Genomic DNA, 17,317 nt, shown 5'->3' on the forward strand with positions numbered 1-17,317 from the left:
GCTGCTGCAAGTTTTCTGCATGAAGCATACAGTGTGTTCAGGATTGCTCTGTTCAGCATTGCAATCTTATTTGCAGCAGTGCATTTCTTTAGAGAGCCTCAAACCCCTTTGCAAACCTGACCTACTTCTCTGTGATCTAAACCTTGGGTCAGTTCACTCACCAGTGAATTCATGTCCAATAAGGGGTGACAGCCATTTATCAGCATCCTGGTAAGTTCTGCAAATCAAGAACAATCTTGTTTAGAACCTGACAAGAGCATCAGAGACAATGCCATTATTCTTGTGAAAGACTAATTGTGCAGAGACACAAAGATTGCTATATCAAATTATATTAGCTTTTCAGGACTTCCAGTGTCATTTAGAACAGTGTTCTTGCCAGGCATAGAATTGAATACAGCAAAAGTTGTCATCTTTTCCAAAGTACAATATCAAAGAAACTTCTAGTGAGCCTTCACTGAAACTGCAAGTGACTGTTTTTGAGGACAGAAAACTATTCGACTGGAAATAAGAATAATACATCAGAATCAAATTTAAGAAGGCATTTTTCTTCAGTAAAGTGATACAAAAATAAGAGCAGGAGCATTTGTGTAAATCTGAACCCCAAGTAAACACTTCAGATCCACCTAGAGAGCTTCCCAGGTGATTAATCTGGCAATAACATTTCCACTTTCACAAAATGCTTAAAGTTGGCAAATACATGGGACTGAGTCAGGAACTAGGGGACCTGGTGCAGGCTGTGGGACAAACAAGCCCGTAGAGATTTCCACACTGAAGAGAGGAGGGACTGACAAGAGGTTAACAGATGCTGCCATGGGAGAAGGAGGTTTTGTCTCCTGGATCTCAGAACTAACAGGTAAGGAAGTGGAACAAAAATCGTTGCTTCCTCTCCAGGTCGGATCTGCACTTCACCAAGAGAGGGAGAAGGTGGTGTTTTCCTCTACCTCAGATGAGTTTTCTCAAGGAAAATTCCAAACTCACCCCAAAAGCAGAGGGCTCAGTCTGCAACAACAGACAAGCTGCTTCTCAAGCCTCCGTGGATCAGCTCTCAGGCCCCTCTTCTGAACAATTTCATGGTAAGTTGCTGTGAGATTTGTGGAAAGCAAGGACAGCCTTGTTGAATGCCTATTTCCTTTGTAACCTAAGCCAGAAGGGAGTACAAAGCTGATTATTAATTGCATGATGTGTTGAAACACATTTTTAAACCTCTTCCATAACTACCATTTGCAGACTCCTGGGGACAGAAAGTCCTCTGTTTTCCCACAGCAGGTCATATTTTAGGTGAAGGGGAGTTTCAAGGCTCTGAATGAGCCAGGCAAACAGTGAGATACTGAGAGACTGTGCATATGCCTTATACCTGCTGTGTTTCTTTCCCTTCAGAAGAAGATGCATGTCTTTTCACATGCTGAGGAATTCTAAGGAGTATGAGAGAAGGGAAAGGCACAGCAGTTTATCACCCGAAGTCTTGTCCTTTCCCAGTGTTCAGAAGGGGGCTACAGACAAGCACTGCATTGATTCACCACAGTTTTTATGCACATCACTGTATTTTAGCCCTGGTTACAGACATCAACACTGAGCAAAATGATTATGTTATTTATCAGAAAACCTTATTTTTGTTTTTACATGCACTCAGAGAACAGCAGCACAACCATTAAATCTTCCTCTGAACACGTGCACTGGATCAGGCTTTCCTAACACCAGCAAGAGATCAATTTGTGCCCTTAAAAAAAAAGTTACCTTCCTTATCTTAGCTTGAATACCCTACAGCATTATGAATGATCTTAATTACACAGTTCCCTTTACACACAGGCTCATGAATATGAAATACTCTGATTAAAGTAGCGCTGAAGTTCCATACACATTCATCTCTGGAGGTAGCTCCATCTGAGTTAATGGACTTGCAACAAGGTTCAGTTCTGCCTGCTGTGCAGAAGCACTGCCTCTCATAATGCATACAACCAACAATTAGGTGATGAAGTGACATGGCAAAGATGAGTTCCAGCCTTCTGGGGTGAAGCAGGGTGAGCGTCATGTTACGGCTACAAAATGCCATACATGAGTTGGCTTGAGGGGAAGCAGTCACACTGCAGCAAAATAGCCCTGCTGTCACTGAGGCTGAAGTTACAGAATGTTTTTTATTCTGTGTTTCCTCCTTAAGCCACTGGATAATTATTGTGCACATCTCGCCAAAGCCAGCCATGACATTCCCAGTCACAGAGAGGAGCGTGCCAGGACCCCATCCAGCGCGGCAGGAGGACTCCTCTGCTGTGAGTCATCGCCTGCTCCTGGCTACATCTGCCACTTCCATTGTCCCAGAACAACCCTTCTGCCTGATGGCATCGTGCTGGCCCTGCCCAATGCTCCAGCAAGTGAGAAAGAACAGAGTGGATGTGACAGACCTGTGGCCAAAAGGTCCGCTTTCAACACGGAAATAATTAATCTTTTAATAGGTGACAAGTATAAGAACCGTCCTTCTACCAGCAAGCTCCCAGGGAGCAGCTGTGGTGGGACAAACCAGGACTTGATGTGAGGTAGAGACAACTAAGGAGGCAAAAGTCTGGCCTATCATTTTTAGTGGCAGCAGCTTCACAGTGAACGAGAGTCAGAATGATCTTTTTTAGCCACGGCAACCAAACTAGGGTCACAAAGTCTCTGGTAGGATGACAAAAATGGCCTCACTGAGTATGGGGAGAAACAAGCTTAACTAGGAACACAGTATTCTTTTACTGAGTGACAGAGAGAGAGAGCAAAGACAAATGTCTGAAGATCAAGTGTTAGATCTTCCAGCAAATCAGGCAAGTTTGTTAAATGGATTGTTATGACTCTTGATTTTGGCACGAAATTTTATCTGATTTTTATAGTAAGCCAGAGACCTCCCAAGTGCAAAAGCTGAGCAAGAGATCAGATATGAAATGTTTTGGTTTTTTTCCCCAAACTAAGCTTCAACACCAATCAGTTTTATATGTTCTACTTTCAAGTGCCAAAAACTTTAAACACACCAGTAAGCCAGGGCTCCAACAGCAAGCTCAGTTCTGGGTATTGGGATGGGGAGTTTCTTGTGTGAAAAAGGAACTCCTGGATACTATGGAAGAATTTTATTATGGTACTCTCCATTTATGTCATTGATAACAGCTACTTAACACTGTTGTAATGGAAAATAAATCGAGTTATGATACTCTGTGTCTTAGAGAAGAAATAGAGAGACATGTATTTATGTACTATAATACCTAAATAGCAGTTGACCTGGAAGAGAAGAATTCTCATCTTGCTCTTCATGGTATGTACATGGCTTTTAAGTTCTGGGGAAGTGATGAACCATATCTAAAAAAAAAAATGTTATTAAACTGGACACCAAATCTTTGGTAACACAATCTGTCTCAGAGAAGAGCAGAACGAATTGTCATGAATTACTGTTTGCCTGCACACAGCCTCACGTGAGTTGTGTCCTGATTCCACCAAAAGTTTTATCTGCTTGGGTAAAAGGGATGGGGAGAAAGATTGTATTATGCATGCCTCAAAAATCTGAAGCAGCCACGCCTATTAAATGACAGCATTTCTGAAATTGATTGCTATTGTTCCAAGCATATCCCTATTCTCTTTTCTGTGACAAGAAATGTACTTGTACTTTGTATTTTTATGGCTGAGTGAGTGCCCAGGGGGCACGTACAACTTTCCTATTTATTTACTTATATTTTAACACCAAAAAAAGTTAATAATCTTTTGACAGAACAATGACCTGTCATAACATTACTGGGAAAGGCTCAGCTTCAGGCCTTATGAAGAGATTACATTTTTACAGCCCTTGGAATCAATTGTTTACTTTCAAAGGGAAGAAAATATAACCTGCTTCCAAAGGTTAAAAAAATGTAACAAAATAAAACTAAATAAAATAGAACATAATATGAACATGCTTAGACCACCCAAAATGCCCTGACATCTTCCTGCTGTGTGAACACTGCTGCTTTGACAAAGAGAGAATGAAGAAAGGTGCATTTATATTTTACTGCCAGCTAGTAGGTGTGGGCACTGTGCCACATCGACCACAGGTACTCATCCAAGGAGCAGCTTCCCATTGACCTGAGAAAGTCCAGAAACATTTCCCATGGGGAAATCCTCAAACACTACATTCTCAAGGAGCACACAGCTGCCACCACAGCAAGCAGAGACACATAAGAGAGACAAAGAGAAGGGCAAGAAACTGTGAGAAGAAAAGGGGAACACACTGTTTGGATGAGAGTCCAGGATCTGTCTGGATGTTCAGAACTGACAGTGGACTGGGATTTGCCACTAGTTTTCATTCCCACAGAAAGTGAATAAATCAGCTCCAGCACTCAAGCAACTCATCTTTCCTCCTCCCAGAACTCCTTTCACAGTTGTCACGCTCCCGTGTTCCCTGGGCTTCATCAGCCTCTTCACCACTCCCTGGTCTCATCAGACTCATGCCAGACTCTTTTCCCTGTCTCCATATCTGCTGGTGTAACTGAGTAGCTCGTATCCATCTTCTGACTTATCATTCAGCTACTCTGTGTCTCACTGCTGTGCACAGAGCTCTAGACATCACTGGCAAGTGAAGAACATGAAGCAGAAACTTGAGCTCTGTGGAGGTCTGTTTGTTTTGGCTGTCGCTGTAGTTTTTATTAATAAATGCCTCCTGGTAGACTAGACTCCATTTATCATGACATATGCTATCAAGCTTATGTTCTTATACAGTATTTATTACAAAATTTAAGTTGAGCACAAAACTATTTCTCTCTCTTCCCAGGCAGTGAGAAGGGTGGTTATGTTATTTTAATTCATTTGCTTGTCTTATGTTATTATTGAGAAGCTTTCATTAAGAAATGATCTCTGTGTTTTATTTTGAAAACGTGAATTTTGTGGCTGCTGTGGTCCTTTCCCATTGGAGAAGAATTTCTCATCCATCTGCACATTAATAATTCCCGAACTTCTTTTTTTGCTCAGATCTCCCACTGTGGATTTTTCCCAGACCTCTTTAGCTACTTCCCTTTCCAGCCCTGCCCATCTGATTGGTTTGATGCTTGCTTTCACACACCACATGCTGTAATCAAGAGGGCTGCTAGATTAGCCCAGCCAAAAAAAAAAAAGGAAATATCCATTTCCATGCCCGCCAGCACCTCCTCCAATATTGCAACTGAACCCTAACTCTTGAGAAATCCTGCTTAGGATTACAACAAAACCTTGGGAGAAAACACGCATCTAATCTAATTTGAGGCCATGAAAAATTCAGACTAGCTTCAGAAAGAGGAGCCAAATATTGTGGTAGCTTTCCAAATGAAGCCTCTGTTTGTGAAAAAACAGGGTGCACTTCTTACATGGGGTCTGATATCTTGCAAGGGCTGTATCAAGCAGACAACTGGTCAATACAAAGCCCAGATTTCTGCACAACTTTGCTGGCTAAAATGCATGAGAAGTGCAAGCACATCTCATGATTGCCTAATGTTAGTGACAGCATTCTAACAAAATGAAGCAAGAATGAACACTTTGTGGTCTCAGAAAGACCTGCATTTACAGAATAGCAAGGTCTAGATTTGGTTAGAACGGGCAAAGTTGGTAGATGTTACATATTGAGTATATAGTACCATTTCTTAACATGAAGCTCTTTATCACCTTCTTCTTTTCCCTTCTCAAGAGAATTTTAGTAAAGGTATGGTGCAAAATTTTGTTTTGAGTAAGTTCTATTGTGCTGAGCCAGCTTGATAATTTTAATGTTTACTGTCTCGCTTCACAGGTCCTTACATTCACAGTGATTTATACAAAGTGTTCTGGTTTGTATCTCTCACAAACTGCTTTAATACTGCACTAGGTAAACAGAATGTCATCAGATTTCCAGTCCTTCCTGGGTAATTTTCCCCAGTTATGTAAATGTTTATCTTAATTCTACTTCTTCCTTTGCACTTTTAAAAAATGTTTTTGCTCCTTCTCCATGCTGAGGCAGTGTGATAACCGCTGGGCAGAACTGAGACAAAAGAATACCAGGGCTGGATGCCAAGGAGCAAGGCTGCAAGCACCCAGCCAGCACCTTAGTCTTTGATTGCCAGTTTTCCAAGAAGGCATAAAGCAGTGCAGAGATCTTGTTTAGCATTATTACCCAAAACTTCCAAATGCACCTATTAGAAAGCTCCAGGGAGGTAATTCAGCAGCCCAGCCCCTTGTGTTTATGTAGTAGAACTACCTGCTCCTGTAAACATGTCCACAGGTGTGCCAGGGACATGTACATGGCAGCAGAAGTTGAGATCAAGCCTTGACTCCCCTGATTATTTTTCCCACCATGTAACCTGTGTTGTGTTTGGCAAACAAGCTTCTGGGGAAAGGGAACAGCATGTAAAGTGCTGGCAACAGCATTCTGTTTGATATGCATAAGTTAATTAATAGAAAACAGCTCATGTCAACAATGTTTACATTTCTCATACTTTCTCTCTTTAAACAGTTGAACTGAACTATATAAAAAGCACTTTAGAATCTACTGTGTGTATAAAAAAAATCAGTACTCTTCTAATAAATTTAGGTTTGTCAGTGTACAGAGTTGTTGATAGGTTGGGGATCATTTCCATAGCCAAGTAGTGAATCTAACTCAGTAGAAGACACTGAAACTTCAGTACTTCCTTCCAGACAAGCCCTGCTTTCTTTCCAGCTCACAAAAAAATATAAGATATGGGACCAGATAAGTACAGAAATCCACAGATTTCAGTGGGCGGAATTCTTAAGATAACCATCTTATTTCAGCAGACTTTGAAAATAAACACTAAATGAACAATTCATCTTGCAAGAGGTTGACACATTCTTCTTTCTGCTTGGAAAACCAAAATTCTACTTGCTCCTACTCTAAGTGATCCTTGTATCATCCCTTTGTTTGGGCACCCATCTGCTACCAGCTTCAAATTCAGTCAGCCAAATGTATGCAGCTAAATGGACACACGTTTTAGCAGCACAGATAAATTCCTCCTTAATTGCTCACACTTTTTACCTTAAGTCTCTAAATATGGATTACGGAAGCCAGAAGCTGACTCTGATTTGACAGGATTTGATGGTTTGTTTCTCCAAACAGGCAAAACACGATCTTATCTCCCTCTCTTGTGACTATATAAGGAGCATAAAGAAAAAGGGAACAATCTCTGAGTTAAGCTTCTACACAGTTAAGATATTTTAATTTTGTGAATACCCAAACCCACTTAATCACGGAAAAGTCAGAGTAGGTACCACAGCACTCAGTGTTGGCTCATCACAGCAGCTGGGAGAGATAACACAGTGCTGTGCACACCGTGGGAGTCTGGAATCAGGGGCTTTCTGTATACGATTTATGCTGATGCGAAGCAAATGAACTGCTCAGCCTGGATGAACTTAACATCCCCGTGGTTCAGCTCACACAGAGGTAAACCAGAAATAACAGTAGCCAAGCAGAGCCAAGTCAGACAGCAAGGCTTTCTGGGCCAGTACAATACACAGACATCCCAAGCTGGAAGAGAAGACAGCGCACGGTGCCACAACCCAGGACTGAACTACACCCGGACCAGCGGGTGCTTCTCCATGACAAGTGCCTTCAGTAAAGCAGTCATGGATAAAAAGAAGCAACTATAAACCCTAATTAGAGAGGACACTTCCCTTTGTAGCTTCACTGCACTTCCTGGTGCTCTCCAGCATTTTTGTAGTCCCAGTGGATTCCCTGTTCTGTTTTTGCCTTCTACTAGTAATAACCATAGAAAATGGGAAATGAGGTATGTAGTTGACCTTCCCAGGTAAAATGGTGGCTGAAGTAGAAGCCAGAGGTTATTTATGACCTCCTCCATCAGGCCAAGAAGAAGTTTTCTACAAATGCAGGACTGAAGCTAATCTATATTTTTTTTCCTCCAGCTGCAAGGCAACTGCCATGCTTTTGTCATTATACAGGTTTTGGCCAAGGAAGAAATGGCAAGAAGAACTGGCAAGGTCAAGGACAGAGAGACAGAAGGAAACAGATTTAATTTCACACCAGCTTATTTCCACAAATTGTAGAAACAGTAAAGCAAACATGAACATTATTTCCACTGCGTATGATATGGAACTACTTGGACCACCTCTCAGAGGGAAAAATACCGAAAACATCTTCAGGGTTGAGCTGAACAAGTTCATTGAAAGTTAATGGGACTCATTTTCCCAAGCCCCTTGGGCACTTAAGAAAAAAAATCTTACAATATGCATGTCATCTGCTTGTTGCCAAAAGGAATTAGCTGCTTTTAAAGACCAAGAATATGCAAAAAGTTAACTCAGTTTTCAGTCTCAGCCTGACTGATTCTTCTCCTGCACCTGGCACAGTCACTCACCTCTAGGAACAGTAGATTTAAAATCTTCCTGTTTTATTCAGCACCACCCTGATCTCTTGTATTCACAAGCACAAAGGTGGGTACAAAGTGCTTGAAACGAGCAGAGCCAATGGTGGGGTCTGGCAGCTGAACTTGCTTTTCCTTTCTTCCCACGGAGGGATTTACAGCCTGGCTCCTGTAAGGACATGCACACCTGTTGTAGCCTTCAATTTGTACGCTTACCTCACACATATACCGTGCCATCACAATGCACAGACCTCCTGAGAGCATACCTGGAGCCTTCAGCTGAAAGGTGGTGGAAATGGAGACATTCCAGCTGCATGAAGTAAATACAGAGTGGTGCTGTCTTACCCACACAGCCAACGCCACCTCTTCTGTTGCTAAAGAGAGGGAAATGGAATCTGAGGGGTGAATTAAAAAAAATTATGTCAGAGGGGTGAATTAAAAAAAAAAAGAAAAAAAGAAAAAAAACGTCAAGCACAGCAACACTTGGAAATTTTTGAGGTTTCCAAAGAATGGGATTGAGTTTTCTGATTCAGGTTAAACCACCCGACTGAGGTTAAAAAGTTACTGTCTCCTCAAAGGGGGGGTGCATTACAATATTTTACACATGAAAGTTGTTGAATTTTGCTTAGGTTTACATGCACAAGAAGTATAGGTGGACATCATCCCAAGTATGCATTTTTCTCCCCGAGATGCCAATTTTGAGATCAAATATGCCTTGGATTACGCTCTGAAGCAAAGGACCAAGAAGAATTTCTCTCTCAATATTCCTGCAATACAGACTATAAGTGATGCCTGAGTAAATATTCATTCACTGATGTGACTAGCCAGAAAAGAATAAAAACCAGGTAGATCACCCCCAACAGCTCTTCACTATTGCTTTCCTCCAACAAAACCAAAACAACTAGCACCAGTATTCCTCTTTCACCAGAACAAAATTAAGTAATTTCATTTATTCATAGGAATCCGTTATGCTCAAAATGTCCAAGGTAGTGTAGGGTTTAAAAGAGTGGGACAGAAAGCAGAAATGTTTACCTACCACCTCTTCTTCCACCTTTGCTGAAGTCACTGATCCCCAGGGAATGTTTTAAGGACGAGGAGTTTTTCTCTTAAATTGAGTGACTTAATGCTTTGTGGGTTCTTTCCTTACAATTGCTGGTAACTGGCCTATCTGGAGCTGTTGTTATTTCATGCATACAAAGGAAAAGCATTACAAATAAACTAAAAACAAAATAAAGCACATTATTACAGGTTTGTACTTTACTTGATTTCCAAATATCAGGTTTTAGAACTCAAATAGGCTATAATTATTTTCTTCACAGTCTGTTTTTTTAAATAAGCCACTGCTTTCTTCCATTAAAAAAACATCTAACCATTTGATATGCAAAGTGCTTTTGACTGGGTAAAGTAGTTATTTTTACCTTCAGTTTTAGGGGGAAAAAAATAAAAAAGGAAAAAAAAATCTCAAATGGATTTTAGCCTAACTGTGAGGAGCTGAACCTGTGGCTAGATAAATAATAGGAAAAGGCATGTATCAAACCTACATTTTTTTACCTCTTTCCAGCCTAAAATAAATCTTTCGCCTCTGGACCCCTCACTGTTCTCACTGCTGATATGGACAACCTATTCAAAACCAACTCCTCAGCATGTCCCAGGCCTGCTGGCCCTTCCTGGTGCTGTAAATCATCCATGTCAGCACACACAGGAGGGAGGCAGGGAGGGCAGTACCAGCCCAGCTGGTTTCCCTGGGCAGCGTGGGACCTTCCCAGCAGCTCGGTACCTCTCCCGCTTCGGTTCCCAGTGTGAGAGAGCTTGAGGGAACATGGCCAGAGTGTTGCTCTATTTCAGCTATTCTTGGCCATTGTATCAGCCTCTTGGGGCCATAGGAAGTGTAATGTAATGCTGTTCTAAATTTATGGCCCAGGCTGGACAAAGATTAGGGGAAGTTTTTAGGTCTTCCGCTGTGTTTTCAGCTTTGTTTCCTGGGGCAGGGGAAAGGAAAGGGAGAAATATGGACTAGAGGGTTAAAATATTTTAACCTGAAGAAGGCAGAAAATATGGATCTCCCCAGCAGCATGTTTGAAGACTGATTTTTAATAGGATACCTTTCATTTTAATAGAAGTTCCAGAATTATCTCTTTAATCCCTATCTACAAGACACTTCTCCCCCACCTTTCTCCTCCTGCTTCTGAATAAATCCATGCATAAGAACCAGGAGGACATGCATCTCTGAAAACTAACAGAGGATGAGTAACAGTGGCACCAGTCAAATGAAATTACATGTTCAACAAGATCAGCTCAAATATATATTGATTAAATGAGTCTTTATCTTCCCATAGCTCTAAGTAGGAAAACATTAAATTCAAGGTGAAGCAACTATCTGTCAATGGCAAGCTGCCTGAAAAGGTTAATTGTGAGAAAATGTTATCTATGACCAACAGGCACTTATTCTCTCAACATTTATGCTGTTTAAGTCAACAGCAATTGCTTCAAGCTGGGATCTGGAGAATCCCTATAAAAAGAGTGCTTACACACTGTGGATTTCCCATAAAATTGTTCCTGACCAGGTTCTGGAACATGAATATTCACGGCATACTTGGACAAGGTGATATGTGCCAGGCTTTATACAGCACTACAGAGAATCTAGAGATTTATGTTTAATAACATAATGAAGCTTGAAAATTACTGTAACTTTAATATTGAAGGATTTAAAAAGCAATTAAATTGCTTTAAAATAGCAGAGAGTTTATGGGAATGCAATATGGATTGGAACAAACAGGCCTAAATCAACAGTGGTTTGGAAGTCTAGTAAGAACTAAAACTATGGGAGGTAATTCAGGAACAGATGCATCAAATTAATTCCAGTAATACTGGAGTGTTAAAAATGGCAACAGAAGCCAGCTTTGTTCAATAGAATGGAAAAATAATCATCCTTTCTCTCCCTTTCCGCCCCCAAGGAGTTGGATTTTCCCGGCACAGCCATTCATTGGTGGCAGCAGATGCACCAAACTGTTTGGCACCAAGAAACTGAAGACAAATAAAAAACATACATGGGGGAAACAGAGGAAAAAACCCCACAACAAAAACAAAAAAAAACCCCAAAACAAAACAAAAAGCTACAAGTGTGGGTAATGCAGAGAGGTGAATTTGCATTTCATGTTTTACACTGAAGCCTTAAAATAGGTAACACACTTGGAATGGTGAAGTAATGGTTAGTACGGCATGGCTAACACATAGTCAAGGTTAGGAATGGGGCAGCTCTGAGGCTAGAAGCAGTTTTATTTACCTTAAGAACATCCTGTACATTGAGATAACATTTCAGTTATCATGTACTCCTGGTTCCCAAAATTAGTTATGTAGATGTAGCTCCTTACCACTACCGCATCCTCTCTGTCACACTCAGCTCTCAAGGGCAGACAGTGCTTTGAAGCATTCCATATTCCTATATACTGAACATATATATGGCCTAAATAGTTGGCTTGAAGAAAGTTAGGATTTGGAGATCAGGATCTGAAAGTTAGGATTCTCTCTCTTGTGGAGGAGGAGACTGCTGATGACTGAGGCTTTTATCCAAAGGTCTCCAGTTCCTCCTCACGTTCACTACCCTGAAACTGCTTCTCAGGTTATTTGTTCACGCCACAGCAGCAAGTGTGGGGTCACACAGCAAAACTACAAAGCTGTGTATTTAGGAGGAAATGAAAGAGGACCGTGTCTCGGAGGCTTCTGTGGAGAGTACACCAGTTGCTCGTAGTAATTTCTAGTCACAACTGGAAGTGGATGGGCAAGTCACAGTTTTTTCAGGGAATTTATCACTTTTCTCAAGAACTGCCTGTGAACAGACTGTGACTTTTATTAATTTGCCTCCAGTTGGCAAGAATACACCAAATATTTTCTGTGAATGAATCCTGGCCAATGGATTGCTCACAGACTCATGTCTGTTCTAATTGCTTCAATATTCCTGCTTTGACGCTCAAGCTGAGGAGGCTCAGATCAAGTCCTAGTTACAACAGATAGAGTTTCATTCCTCAAGTAATGATAAATTTACCTTTTAGACAGAAGATAGCCATAGAAATCTTCCCCTCATTTCAAACAAAGCAAAGCAAATCGGAAACAGATCTCTGGCACTGACAGAAAGGCAGGGAGGAAATAGAGAAAATATTGATTAATGAGATTTATTTGTGCTGCTGATGGCGATCAAAGGGGAGGGAATGCAATGCATAGCACTCACCATTGCTTTTAAAACCAAAATTCCTTTGATGTGCAGCTCAATATCCGGCCATTATGGGAATTAAAAGAAACAGCCATGAGAACATTATTAATAAAGGTTTAAACTGAACAGCTTCAGGCACACCAGGCACATAGTACCAAGGTTTTTGCTTTTTAAATGACCAGCTGGTGAATAATTATAATAAATTATGTCTAATTCTTATTTGGTTTAGTAAACAAAGCCTCTTGATGCAAACAGGAGTATAGTTTCCATACAGAGCAGCCTGCATTTTTGCAGTCTATAAACATTCAAGCACAGAGAAAAAAACCTCCAGAACAAAGAAAAGGCTCCCTTAGAGCAGAGTGGCTGTGGGGACTGTTCCCAGCAGCACCACTACATTGCACTCATCAAGGAAGCAGAAGTATCACACCACTAAGCGTGTGGGAAGGATTTACAGCTTTGCACCCTCCTCTCCGAATTTCTCCCCGCACATCTCTGCCAGCCTCTCCTTTGCCTCTGTGTGAAGGCCTGACTGGATGCTGAGGTGCCCTTTGGAGGCTGTTCAGCCCACCAAACCCAGCTCCAGTCCCCTCTGGTGTCAGCCAACCTGCCCCATTGCAGCTGGTGCTGACAAGAGCTCAACACCCTTAGCCCAGAAAGGGCCACCCCTCTGGTTTCCCCATCCTTTGTGGGCTCTGTGGAAGTTTCCTTCACAAGCAGGGTGAACTCAAGGCTTCTTACAACCTGGCACCCCACTGCCTCACCAAAGGCTGGAGCTGACCCCACCTGCAGCCCCTGTCCATAAGCTGATTGTGCATTCCCCTCCCATGAGAGACACCCCTCTTACAGGCCTTTGTCACAGCAGTGGTGTCCCTCACATTGCTCTGTGAAAGTCCTGGCACTTATTCAGCCACATAAAATGCATATGATTACTCTGGAAGGTGCCATGGATCAATATAAGATTGTTGTTGTTTGTTTTTTTTAAACCTGCCTGACAAGCAACAGGAAAAGATGCAGAAGGCAGCAGATATTTTAAAGCCTTCTGAAAGATGGCTTCCTGAAGGATGTTAAAGGGCAAGAGGAATTTAGTTTTAAAACCTCCATATAAGAACAACTTCATATTTTTAACAGACTTATCGAAGAACCAGGAGCTTCACATGTAAAATGAACACGTTACAAAGTAAAAGTTTGACAGGCATTTTGCCACCTTAAAAATTACTTGACACCACCTTAAGTTTTGCCTCCTCGACTGTTAATCACAGATTAGTCTTTGCCTACAGAAAAATAAGCTCCTTTTGTGCTACATCTCTATTGATGCAAAACATCAAACTTCATCTTGCAAAAAAAAAAAAAAAAAAAAAAAAAGTGGAGGGTTTTGAAGAGGACCCATCCCATTTGTCTAACAGTAGCACATATTTTTCACATTTCATTTTTTTATCATGAAAAAAATAAGAATTAAAAAAATGTAAGCAAATAATAGGATCCCTTGTAAACCAAACCACTTTTAATTACTTTTTTTTTACAAAGATGATCTCACAGTTCATTTGACAGATTGAATTGGTCATACTGGCAATCTAACAGTGCACTGTGTCAGGACTAGTGCTAAGTTGCAGCACTGAGACTAAGACGATCATAAGTGGAAGGGACCTAATAATGAACTAAATAAAATGCAATACAACTCATTGTACTGCATGGTAGAATGCAGAGAGAGCATCAAAAGGCTACAGAATCAGTTCATTGACTGAAAAAAAAAAAGCAGCTATTAAACTACCAGTTTAATACAAAGTAATATTCTTAATATATCGAGCAGGGCAGCACAAATCCTTTCTTGTTCAGCATTTGAATCAAAAACGTATCTTTGAAAAACATATCATGATGAAACTGTGGAAATCAAAGTATCTTACAGGGTTTACAGGGGTGAGTGTTGGTGGGGAGAGAGAGAGAAATCTGGTTTGTGTCAAATGAGACATTCCATACAGTCGAATAAGAAACTCTTTCTTTAAGGACCAAGAAAAACAAAGCAAAGAAAGAGTTACATCTGAAGTTCTCATGATTGCTTTGCTTTCACAGAAGAACAGAGGAACTACAGGATGCTGAAGACTGAGCTTTATGCCTCTATTTTCCTAATCAGGTGTGAATACCATCTTCTCAGGTTCTTACCTAAGCATGCAGTAGTACTGCATGGACACTTTTATTTCTCCAAAGAATATAATTTTGTTTGGCCTAACTAATTGCATGCTTTTTGTGGAAAGAGAATATACCATAAATGGCATAAATATACTCAGCAAGGAAGTTCTGCCATTGATTCATTCAGGGAATATGTAGTACTGAAGTGGAATATCTCCAGCAGGATGACCAAGCACATGACTGTGGGACACAACATTAAGGTTATAAACTCCATGAGTAAAAGCTGAGGGGAGTCCACCCTACACTGCCTACTTCTGTCTCCACATTAGCAGCAAGAGAGAAACTGTTGGCACCCTAGTCTTCCTTCCCTGTCAAGATTAATTTAAAAAATCTAGAAAAGGTGCATAATTTTCCTCCATGATTTAATAATTTCTTGTCCTTTCCCTCAGAAGAGAGATTCTGATGTCAATAATCCTCACATAAGTCCATCAGTCCCTTCAGAGGAGTTAGCTCTGATTTTCCAGAGAGTCATCAGGGGCAGGTAGTGACCCAAAGCACCACACCAAGGGAGTGTTTTTTCTCACAAAGTGCTGGTGCAGGAATGAGCAGGGTGTGCCCCGAATCTCCACAGTGACTTTATTTCCCTTCTTGGAAAAGCATGACAGTCTTGCAGCATGATACTCATGCAGGGCTGAGGAAGAAGGTCCTGCTCTCTTAGCCATGGCTTTTATAACATGTGAGATCCCTCAGCAGCCTGAGCAACCAGAAAAGGCCCTAGATCATGTCACTGCTTCTGAAAGATCCTGGGGACGCAGCAGGAAATTACACACACATTAGTTGAAGTTGACTTTAGAACAAAACAAGCCATTAGAACAGCTTGATTAATGATGGTCAACCAGGCTTCAGGAAAAAGGAGTTCACGTCTTGCTGACTGGCTGGGGTTCTCACGGGGGATGTTGGCCAGGGTACACACACAGAGGGGGGGACAGCATTTCCTGAGACACTCAGAAAACATGTAACAAACTTCACAGGAGATTAATGTTTCAGCTGCAACAAATGTCTTGAGAAGCGGGGACAAGCAGAAGAAGATATGTCTCCATCAGCCAAAAATTGGCTACGGAACAGAAAAGGGAGTCACCCCAAGGCAGATAATCACTGGTTGACAAAAGAAAGGCAGAGTAGCTGGTTGCAGTGGGGCTGCCATTTCATTAGTCTCATTGGAATGCCCTTCAAAGCAGCTGATAGCTGTTCCTGCCAGACAGAGCTGTGGAAAAGGTCAGTGTGTCAACCCTTGATTATTTTAGTCCAGGAACACTCTATTATTCCTAAAGTATCTGTGGTATATTCTTCCTTCTCACTCTCCCTCATGGACAGAAACAAATGAGAAAACCATTTCAGTGCAAGACATAGGTGGTAGTACAGAAAGGGCAAAAAGACAAGCCTGCAAATAGGATAGACTGAGGTGGGAGAAAAAAGACGGGTAAAAGAGGCAGCAGTCTAACTGACCTGCTCAAAATTGTCAGTCAGAGGACAAGTGCTAGATTGGAATAGTTGCAAGAAAGGGGACAAACTTACTTTCACAGGATGGATTAACTCTTGTGATAGAAGCTGCCTGCTGCTCATCACACCCACCTGGGTTTACATTTTCCAAGAAAGACTTCTTTCTGCTCTCCCAGGTATTGTTGTCATCTGCTCTTGGTCTGAGTCTCAAGGGGTGATGAAGTCTCCCTAACCCCAGAGAATCCCCAAATGATGTATGGAGGGGTGGCAGCTTTACATTCCTCCCTTGGTCACTGTCATTCAGCTATGTATCCAGTCATGACTGCTAAAAACATATTTTTAAAGCACTAAGTCAGGGTCCATGGCATGCTCTTCCTCCAATTCAGTTCTTTGATGGTACTGTATTTTCCCTCCACTTCACACTGAAATCACAAATAATGTATTTTGGTTCTCTAATGGGAACCTGATTTAGCAGGCACAGGCAAATTTTTCTTCTCTCTCAGTTAGTTCATCTTACTTCAGGCCTCATTAGGTGGGATTTCTCCTTTTATTTCAGAACCTCAGCCCAGTCTTCACACTTCACTAGGTACCCTTGTCTTTCTAGCCTCAATGAATTCCCTGCCTATTAGGATCTTTTTCAGCTTTTTGCATCATTTCATCCAAATAAGTACCTGAATAATTTGACAATTTCATCTCTGGCATTCACAGAGGTCAAACTCAGTCACCTTGAGTAGGCTGTTGTAACATTAGACTGAATGTAACACAATCATTTTCTCTTTAATAGTTACATCTTTTAATGACATTAAACTCACCGCTATTTCACTCAACAGCTTCCTTGGGCTTTGAATCAGCTCCTCCTGGAATGACAGAAATAACAACATGATCGTTACAAGTACAAACACCATGTGAAAAACACAAACTGTAGTTTCTCTGAAGCACTACGAAGTTTTTGGGTTGCATGTGTGTTTGTACAATATAATTAGAAGCTTGTATGCCCCTCATCATGTGTTACTGTCAGAAAAAAAGTCAAGAGTTACAAAAGAGCTGCACCACAGAAATAAAGCAAAGGTTCACATTACTCCAGTGATCACTCTTTGCTAAACAGATTTTTTCAGTTTACCAGACACATTTGGTCTGTCATAAATATATCACTGAAATAATAAACGAA

This window comes from Manacus candei, unplaced genomic scaffold (assembly GCF_025592945.1).
Source record: "Manacus candei isolate 608988 ecotype Guabito, Panama unplaced genomic scaffold, ASM2559294v1 h1tg000018l, whole genome shotgun sequence".
NCBI classification, from domain to species: domain Eukaryota; kingdom Metazoa; phylum Chordata; class Aves; order Passeriformes; family Pipridae; genus Manacus; species Manacus candei.